The sequence below is a fragment of the Diospyros lotus genome, chromosome 11 (assembly GCF_014633365.1).
Source record: "Diospyros lotus cultivar Yz01 chromosome 11, ASM1463336v1, whole genome shotgun sequence".
Classification (NCBI taxonomy): domain Eukaryota; kingdom Viridiplantae; phylum Streptophyta; class Magnoliopsida; order Ericales; family Ebenaceae; genus Diospyros; species Diospyros lotus.
In genome coordinates, this window is record NC_068348.1 from 24973686 (window position 1) to 24984133 (window position 10448).

Sequence of the window (10448 nt, forward strand, 5' to 3'; positions counted from 1 at the left end):
CTTGCATGGATAAAGTCTTAGAAGAAGAATTTTGGATCAATGTTGTGCAAGAAAAATGAAGATTGGAAATTAGTTCCAAAATCAAAGGATTTTTCTATATTTGGAACTCAATGATTTTTCAAGAATAAATTAGAAGGCAATTAGGGATAATAAATCCCTTTGGGTAGCTTAGAATATTGAAATGGAAAAATTTCTTGTGCAAATTTCGTTTCTGTTTTAAAAATAATAATAATAATAATAATAATAATAATAATAATAATAATAATAATAATAATAATAATAATAAAAGAGGGTCGACTTAGATAAGGTCAAACCCTTATCTTGTTCGTGCATCGATATCCCTCTCCCTCAAATCTCTTTGTTTTCTTTGGTATTAGCCCACCGGTTCTCGCTGTCATTCACTCTTCTTTCTCTCTCTCACTCTTCTGTTCCCTTTCTCGTTGCTAGTGTTGTTTTCATCAGTTGCCCCCACCGTTATCACCTCTATTCTTCCCATGTCGTTTCATCTTTGATCTCCTTCTTCGGGCTCAGGTAAATATATTTCTTTTTCTTTCTTTTCGTTTCAATGTGTGTTATCGTGTCTCCATCATCCCGTCGATCAGATCAATCCTATTCGTCGTAGTTATTCGCTATAGTTATTCACCTTGTTTTCAACGTCTCTCCGTCATCCCGTCGATCGGATCCACGGTGAGTCTTTTTTTTTTTTTTTTTTTTTTCAGTTATTCATTGTTCCTCTATTCGTTTGCTTTCTCAGTATCCCGATCGAACGTTTGTTTGTTTTATCTCATATCTAATCCTCCATCGATCAGACATCTGTTTGATTTGAAACCCAACCTTGTTCAAAATTGTTCGTCTGTTTGATTTTCCTTGTGAGCTTCGCACCTTCCTTCCTCTTGTGGCCAGATCTACCCAGATTCGTCCTTCAAATTTGTTGCTCGTAGCCGTTCATCCATCTATCTGTTAGTCCATCTGTTCGTCCATTTATTTATCCAACCTGATCTACCCAAATCCAGCTAGATCTAGTAAGATCTACCTAGACCCAACATCCAGCCAGATCCATCCAGATCTACCTAGATTCGGTCAGATCTACCAATTACCCAAATATAACTAAATCTAGCCAGATCTATCTAGAACCTAGATCCGCCCAGATCTGCCCAGTCTTAAAAAAAATAAAATATATATATGATAATAATAATAAATAAATAAATAAAATTAAAAAAAAATTAGAAGATCATGTCAGGACCTGGTTCTTCATGCAGTGCCTGTAAAGTATTAAGAAGAAAGTATACTCAATCATGCGTCTTTGCCCCTTACTTCTGCTATGAAGAAGGAACTACTAATTTTGTAGCTATCTATGAGGTTTTTGGTGCCAGTAACGCCTCAAAGCTGCTAGACCAACTTTCGGTTAGTGATCGTTATGGAGTTGTCGCTACACTCTTGTATGAAACACAACTAAGGCTTCAAGATCCTATTTATGGCTGTGTATCCTACATTTTTATCCTTCAATAGCAGGTTGTCGATTTTCAATTTCATCTATCTTTATTGGAGGAATTACTATTTGCAAATTCTTATGCAAATTCTATAAAACCCCGTTTCGGCGTAAGGTCGCCACAACATTTAAGCAAGGTTTGGATACTGAAAATTGGCCGGATAGCAAAATAAATTGCCGAATTGACTGAAGAGAATGCCCCGGAGTGTAAATGTCTATGGAAAATGACATGGTCTTGATGACCATTCCGAGATAAGATTTATGAAATTAAAAGATATTGGAATTGAGATGGTTTTCGGTACAACTAAAATACAGCTTCGTTTTAGGCTGAAATACCGAATTATCGTAGAAGGCTTCCGGGAAGTCAACAAAACCCTAGGAGGGCTCCGATTTTGCGTGACGATCAACCCTTTAGTAGTTGCGGGGTGAATCAAGGACCCGGGGGCGAAATTGGTCTTTATCGTTTAAATTTGAAGTTATTAAGAAATCGTTATTTGAGTGATTTAATGCAAATTAATGGGTTGTTAGAGGGTCTAATTGCAATTTGAGATATTCCCAACTGTAATTAAGATTAAATAAGAGGATTAATTATGTATTTTTCTATTATTATATTAGTGTAAAATACATAATATATATATATATAGATATGTATATACGCATGGGGAGCAGAGAGAGCTTCCAGATTGTGGTCTGCGCTAATGAAGGAGCATGTTGAATTGGCCTGAGGAAATTTGCAGAGGGATTGAGAGATCTGTCGGGAGGAAGAGTGGTGCCCAAGTTGCCTTTAGGTATAAATAGGAGAAAGCTAAATGGAGGCAAGGGGCTAGTAAAGCAATGAAAGAGAGAAGCGGGCTTGGGAGAGGGCTGAAATAGAAAAGAGAAGATTGAGAGAGAGAGATCGCGAGAGAGCAGAGAGAGATTAGTGGAGAGAGTTTGCAAGAGAGAGGGAGAGCTTGGCCGAGAATGAGAGGGAGATGGCGAGAGAGATAGAGGAAGAGAGAATGGCCGCTCGTGCGGCCATGGCAGTGGCCGAGCAGCCGCGCTGCAGGTGGCGGCCATGGCAGCCCGTGATGAAGACGAGCAGCAGCTGCAAATGGTGGCGAGGCGATCGACGGTGGTCCACTACAACAAAAACAGGCATTAACGACAAAAAATTAGCGACGACATTAGTTTTGGTCGTTAATGTAGTATTATTAACGACTAAATATAAATCCCGTCGTTATAAGATAATTTTTAACGATAGGCAAATTAAGTCGTCGTTAATATACCATTTTCCCGTCGTTAATGACTAAAATTTTTAATTTGAACCATAAAATAATAAAAAAATTATTAAAATTTAACTAACACTTATATAAGCAATTCTTAATATAATTATATTTTTCTATAAATGCACAAATATAATTATTAAACTATGATAATTGAGCATTAGTTATTTATTGATAATATAATATATTAAAAAAATATGAACATATTAAAAATAATACATGAACATATTAAAAAGAACATATAACATATTATTTTTATAAATTATATTATTTTTTATTTAATTATTAAATATTAAAAAAAACAAATAAATTGAAGAGGCGGGATTTTCCCCCACCTCTTTCTTGGCCAAAATCTCTCCCCCTTTCCCCCCAAAATCTCCAAGTCTCCCATTTTTGGCTCTCTAGCTCGCCCTGGCTCTCTTGCCCTCGCTGTCGCTCGCTGCTTGCCCTCTCTGGTTCTCTCGCCCTTGCCTCTCGTGTCTCACTCGTTGCCTCACCCTCGTTGTCTCGCTTTCACTTGCTGCCTCGCCCTCGCTCTCTCGTTCCCTTCCTTTTTCCCTTTTGATTTCTCTTCTCCTTGCATATATCACCCGTCCTCTAAAATCAGGAACATGGAACAACTTTTTCCAAACCAAAACTAACTGTAAGCAACTTCATTTTGCTTTCATTAATTTGATTTCTCCTAATTTCTCCAAACTTCATTTTGATTTCTCTATTTTTTTGCTTCTATTTTCTCGAAATCAGAAACATGGAGCAGCCGTTGCTGGTTTTTCTTTTCTTTTCATCTTTGATTAATTCTTAATCTCAACAGGTTTTTTGTTTTTTCCATTGTTGCTACTGTAATGATCCAATATTCACTACAACAAAACAACCTTTTTGATACGATTTTTTTTCTACGCAACTAATTTCGTAGACGAAACTATTAAACTGTAGACAACTCAATGGAGCTAAAATTTTTCTAACCAAATATAATTTTTAGTTACGAAAATTTTATCTACGCTATAAATTTCTCAGTCAAAAGTTAATATTTTGCTACGTAATTATTAAATCGTAGACAATTTAAATGAGTCAAAGTTTTTGACACCAAATATAATTTTTTAATAAAATTTTTTTATCTACGATCTTAAATTGTGTATCTAAAAAATAAATTTTATTATAAAATTATTAAATTGTAGATAAATGATAAATTTATTTTTTTAAATTAGAAATAATGAAAATTAAAAAATATATAAAAATGAGAGGGGGAACATTCCCCCTAAAATTTATATTTAGGTTGCGTTTAATTGGAGAATGGAAAATGGGGTGGAATTTCAATTCTATGGAATTCCAATTCTCACTCCACCCCTTAGGAATTTTAATTCCTTAATTTCAAAGAAAATCTCCACTTTTTGAACTAAAATGAAATTCGAATTTTATGAAAAAAAAATTATTTAATAAAATTTTTTAAAATTTGAGTGAAAAATAAATTCCATCCTTATTTTCCATAACTATCAAACCCACCTTAGAAAACTCAAATTAGGCTCCAAACTCATAAATTTTTGCGCGAAATTACTCTCAAATTTTCACTGTATCGTGCAAACCCAGTACTCTAGAAGGCAGAAATTTTTCCTCGTCTAAACCCTCCTTTGTCCTCTCGTGCAAATTGCAAACCCTCACCAGAAGGCAGTGCAAACCCAGTACGCCAGAAGGCAGAAAATGATCGTCTCATGCAAGCCCTCTGTCCTCTCGTGCAAACCTTCACCAGAAGATAGTATCGTGCAAACCCACTCCATAAATTTTTCCTCTTATGAAAACCCTCATTTGTTAATCCCCGTCAAATCCAAATCCTTGGAGCAAACCAAATCATCCGTTTCTTCAAACGATTAATCACTTGTTCTGCCAAGCTAGGAAAGCAAGGGGAAACAATCCACGCCGCTATTCTGTACGCAAACCCTCCCCTGATTCTTCGTTGTAACCCGTTCCAAGACTCCTCTGGCAGCATCTCCGTCGTTTCCTGATCCGACTCCGACAGCTTCCTCAACACCCAATAGTTTGAACACCTTCTCTGGTTTGTGCTTTTCCCCCCTTGTAATCATCTCTTTTTCCAGAATTAATTCTTTTGTTTTTGCCCTAAATTGGTTTTGCCTTTATTATTTGGATTCATTGTTTATGTTTTTCCCTTTCTGCGTGTACTATCTGTTTGATAAAAATGCCTATGTTTAATTAGTTGTAAAGCACACCACGTGTTCGTCAAAAGTCCTAAGAGAAGCCTCGTATCATGGCCATACCCAGAACTAGCTTGGCTTCTTCCCCCTATTTTATTTTGGCTGCCGAAAGCATAATTAGATTCTTTGCAATTGCAACGAACAGAAAATATGATGATGATGGTTGTTAGCATGTGTGTCCCAATAGCTGTCATAAAATTTCAGTTTCTGTGATTTCAAGTGGAATGATCTCAATGCCACTTTCTTAAGTGTTTTAGACTTGAATTCACTCATAAGTTTGACAAATTTTGGACAAATATTGGGACTTTATAGAAGATCTTACTTACAGTTGCAGACACAAATATGATTTTTTATGCATTCAAGTCATCTAGTTTCTTGAAGCCAAGTTTTCTGTTATAATGTGATTGTAGGTATGATCTTACTGAATGTTCGATTACTCCTAATATACAGGATTAAGATTTTATTTTGAATTCTTTTAAGAGAGTAGCACTTAAAAGTGCATAACTAATGGTGTAATTTGTTTGCAGATGCTTAATCAACAAGTAATCAAATCTGAAACAACCACTATTAAGGTATTACGTCTTGTTTCTGTTGTAAATAAGACTTTTTTCAGCAGTTCTTGTTATTCTGAAGGCCATGGTTCTAGCATGGCTTAAAATTATGGTTCTAGCCCTGGGTTTAAGTCTTATGAATTGTGTTTGTTTCTTCATTCATGTTGCTTGTGTACTCGTGTTTTATTTTTAGTGCATTTTTCTTTAGTCTATTGCAGGGTTATATTTTAGTGGGAGTGTGGATGGCTTGATATAGCCATTTCCCAATATCTTAAGCTTTCAGAATAGTGGGAACATAACAAAAAGTAAAATAAGTAAATACTAAATGAAGTTAGCACATGCAAATACTAGTTTTCTAATATAAGTAGATGCTTTCTTAGCATTGGCAATACATCTAATTCGTAAAGGTTACACAACTAGTGTTTTTCTGATTTTACAAGTTTCCAAACTATGAAAAATGATCAATTTTTTCTGTTCAACCTCCCTTTCTTCGGTGCTCATAATTAATATTTTTTATCCCAAGGATAATAAACCAAAGAATATAGAGTCTCTTGAGGCATGGAGTGCATACTATGATTTCTTTGAGGATCCAAAATTTGCATATTGTGATTTCTTTGAGGATCCAAAATTTAAGGTATATATAATTTTTTATATAGTCAATATTTTATTTTAGTTTGTCTATATGTTCTTATACATCTTATATGTTCGTGTAAACAAAATAAAAAGTTTAACCAATACAACTAATCGAGCTTGCTTGATCTACAACCACACAGAAGATTGTAGCACATATTTGCAAGTGAGAAAGAAAAATGTATATTTATTCTTCTAATTTTACTCATATCAAATATATTTTTATATATTATGAAGGCCATATGTGTTTTAGAGTGATTGGATTCTTGCCTTCTTGTTATTCATCAAAAATCTATTCTTTTATTTTTTTTCTTGATCACTATATCCAAGAATGACTCAATTCATTATGGCACAGTTGATTGAACTCAATAAGAGTATTGTATAAATATTAGAATTTCATTTAATATGCTTTCACATGTTATATTAAGTTTGTTTTATTTTTGTCTAGCTCTTTTCTTAGTTATATCAATTTTCTTTTATTTTTGATAATTGTACTTGGACAAACCCTCCTCCTAATATCAAGTTCATGAATCACCATTTACTCATGTATTCCCTCTATTTAATTCTCACATAATTTGTATAGTTTTACATTATAGTAACTTATATTTAAAAAAAAAAAATAGGCTGATCCAACCACGGGGCAATTACTTGATGATATTCCTCTTTTTAAAGCAACTCATTACAATGAAAAAAGTGGAAAGTGGACATCTCCAGAGGGCCAGGCAGATTATGTAAGTTGTGACATAGACATATTTGATTCACTAAAGAATACTAATATAAGAGCTTTATTTCTTTTAGGTTGGTAGATATATATATATATATATATATGTACACGAATACTGGTAGTGTTTTTATCCCATATTCTTGTGCTCTATAATTTAATCTATCTCTAATACTATCAATTTTTGTTGTATCTAATACGATGGATAGGAATTGGATGCGATTGGATGATAGACTTTCTGACCAGTATGTTAATGGAGTTGATAATTATTTGTGATACCAACATTGTTCGAGGTATGTATCCTGTGAGTGATAGGATTTAATCACTCCCTCCGGGTGGTGGGTGATCACCCATTTTTTTAAATTTTGAATGCTTAATACTATATGCATCCTGTAAGTGATAGGATTTAATCACTCCCTTCGGGTGGTGGGTGATCACCCATTATTTTTTTGTTATTAATGCTTAGTACTATATGTATGTATCCTGTGAGTGATAGGATTTAATCACTCTCTCCGGGTGGTGGGTGATCACCCATTTTTTAAAATTTTTAATGTTTAATATTATATGTATCATGTGAGTGATAAGATTTAATATGTAACGACTTATCTAGTGAGCTTTAGATGTTAATTATATTTTTATATAAATGTGTTGTATGTGGACTTGTTAGATGCCAAAAGTAAGTTATGGGTGAATAAGAGGGTATGTCTTTAATAAACAACTCATGCTTCATTCTTTTCTAAATTTTTTCATAAGATTCCTTTAAAGATTTTGTTGTAGGTTTTTTTTCCATGCCTATAAACATTCTATATAAATAATTCTGTTTACCTCCTGACCTTATTTTAGATTTTTACAAGTATAGCTTATGTTGTTGACTTATTGGGCATGAAATTAAATTAGTTTTTAGAAATTTTTATTTTCTTTTTTAAACTAAGAAATATTTAGAATTGCCATGAATTCAAAAAAGGGGTGGTTGCAGACAATGGAAGGTCATTTAGAATTGCAGCACTAAATAGAGCTAGTTTTGTTGAATTTGTCATAGAGATACACAACAGTCACAGTTGTTAGGAAAATAGAACAAATTCACTAAAACTTCTAGAATAAAATTTTACCAATTTCATAAAATCTCTCTAATTTGTAAGAATTTTCAAGAAAGCTAATATGTAAATAACCATCCAAATTGATCAAAACTAGTGTCACAAAAGACATAATTTTTACTCCCTAGGTAAGTCAAGATATGGGAATAAAGGCTCTTATACCTATCAGCACAAAGGTAGGAGATCTTAATAATGTTTTTTGAAGAATTGTGAATGTAATAGAGCAAACCTCACTTGTGCATTCCTGAAACTGAAGCTGGAAGAAGCTGCAAGCAATTTCATTAACACTTATTTATATAAGACAATAACTATACTGTGTATCTGATATTTATATACAATGTCAGCTTGTGCTTGTAGAAGGCATATTTAGCATGTCACATGGGCATACGTGTTGAATACATTTACAACATCTATTTGGAATATCCATGCTTAATGGTTATTAGATGCTTTCTTACGAAGGCTATTATATAGATGCTAGGGAAGCTAACATATGAGCAGATTTTGAGTTTTCGTAGAGATAGAATTAATGTATCAATCATGATTCATACATATATATATCTATATAAAACCTAAAAAGTCTTTAAAACTTTAATATAGGATCTGATTTAGTGATTTCTAATGCTATAAAAAAAAAGTGAATTTTGAAATATAGGATTTGAATCCTTCCAATATGGATTCATGGATTGTTGGAAGGAGATTTTATGTTTGAAAGTTGTTGCACGAAGAGAAAATGGCTTTTTGATTTGTGAGATTAGCCATTAATGCAAAAAATGATATACTTGCCATCTTTCAAATATTTTATATTAGGTCATAAGACTAATGATCTTACAGAAGATATGGTCATGGATAAAGATAATTCACAAATTAGAATTCATATAGATGGCCCCATTCCATAGAACTAAGGCTTTGTGTTTTTGTTAATCTACATCTCAATCTACTTTATATTTAAGGGCTTTTATGTTTTGGTATATTTTAGTGATTGTATGTTATGTAGTTTGTGATGGAGAAGTTTTGGGATTTGTTAATTCTATTTCTAACATTTTATAAAGAAAACATGAACATTTTTTTAACTCTAATTTCATGTTTTATTTTTTTTTTGTAGGTCAATAAGACAACAAGTCTCTAAAAGAAGCAACTGCTGTCTTGGAGTACATGAACAATTTTATGACTATATATAGTGTTTTGTTGTACATTACTTTTGAATAGTATATACAATTGTCAAAGTGTTATTTTTAGTTGAATATATTTTTTGGTTTAATTTGTTAGCAGTTAACACTTATATATATACTACTTTTGGTGTGTAAATGCTAATGAATAATGATTACTTTGGTGTTATTTAAATGACATGTTTAATTTTATGAATTTTATTCCAATTTGATATGGATAATGATATATAGGTTGGTGGTTTATATCAAAACATGATGTTTTTGTCATCGATGACTAGCAATTGTTTTCATACTATTAAAAAAAATAAAAAAATATTATTTTAACTATAGGAATCATACCATCGTTAATTGTTCACATTATTAACGAGCATAGTTATTAAAGGCGCGTCTAGGCGCGCGCCTAGGCGCAAGGCGCCTTAAGGCGCCAGTTTGGCGCCTCGCCTGGGCTGAGGCGAGGCGGTTTCTGCAAGGCGCGCGCCTTGCAAGGTGAGGCGCTGAGGCGCGCCTAGGCGCGCCTCATGAAAATTGCGCCTGCATCACTTTTTTCTTTCCTCTCCAGCATCCCCTCTTTTCAGTTTCAGCATGTATACATCACTATTTATTTACATTTCTTTAGTTTAAGTAAATGTCCACATTTTCTTTTATTTATATTTTACCTTCCATTTACTTTAATACATAAATGTAAATAAGAAAGTACCCCCCATTTGGATTCAATAAAAATATCTAAAAAATCAAAATTCATAACAATAAGAAAATAGAATTTTGATTTTAATACAAATTCAGGATTTAGCGATTTTACCACCCCCAAAATACATACCTACTATTTCTTGAAAAATTCATTAAAAATTATTTTAACAACAATGAATATTAACTATCAAAGTACCGGGAGTTAGTTTTTCAAAATGAAAACATTTTCTTATATGTCTCCTTATAATGCCCTAATCTTCCAGACTTAGAAAAAATGCGCTAATCTTCCAGACCTAGAAAAATAGCATTTTTCAAAATGAAAGCATTTTCTTGATTGTGGACTTGTAGTGTTTATTGATTGTGGAGAATACTAAAGCTATTCCAAAATGTCCTCCATCAATAAAACAAGAGATTGGAGAGTACATGCAAAAGAAGAAAAATAACAGGGAATCAGGGATGAGCAAAATATGGCACCGTAAGATGATGATTTTTAATTTGGTGAAGGGTATGATGATGATGATGATTAAAACTTCTTTATTGATTGTGGACTTGTAGTGTTTATATGTTTGTTTAGAACTTTGCACGATGGTTGGTACTTGTTTGAGTTTGAGACTTTAAGTTTGAACTTTGATGATGTTTCT

General features: G+C 33.0%; 1 long non-coding RNA gene across 1 annotated transcript; it reads left to right on the plus strand.

The window, feature by feature from the left end:
• The first annotated feature begins 4300 nt into the window (after nucleotides 1–4300).
• LOC127812611 (uncharacterized) lies at nucleotides 4301–9290 on the plus strand. Its single transcript, XR_008025960.1, has 4 exons — nucleotides 4301–4801; nucleotides 5486–5530; nucleotides 7070–7153; nucleotides 9057–9290. It is a non-coding gene; the product is annotated as an uncharacterized LOC127812611 (long non-coding RNA).
• Nucleotides 9291–10448: the final 1158 nt, after the last annotated feature.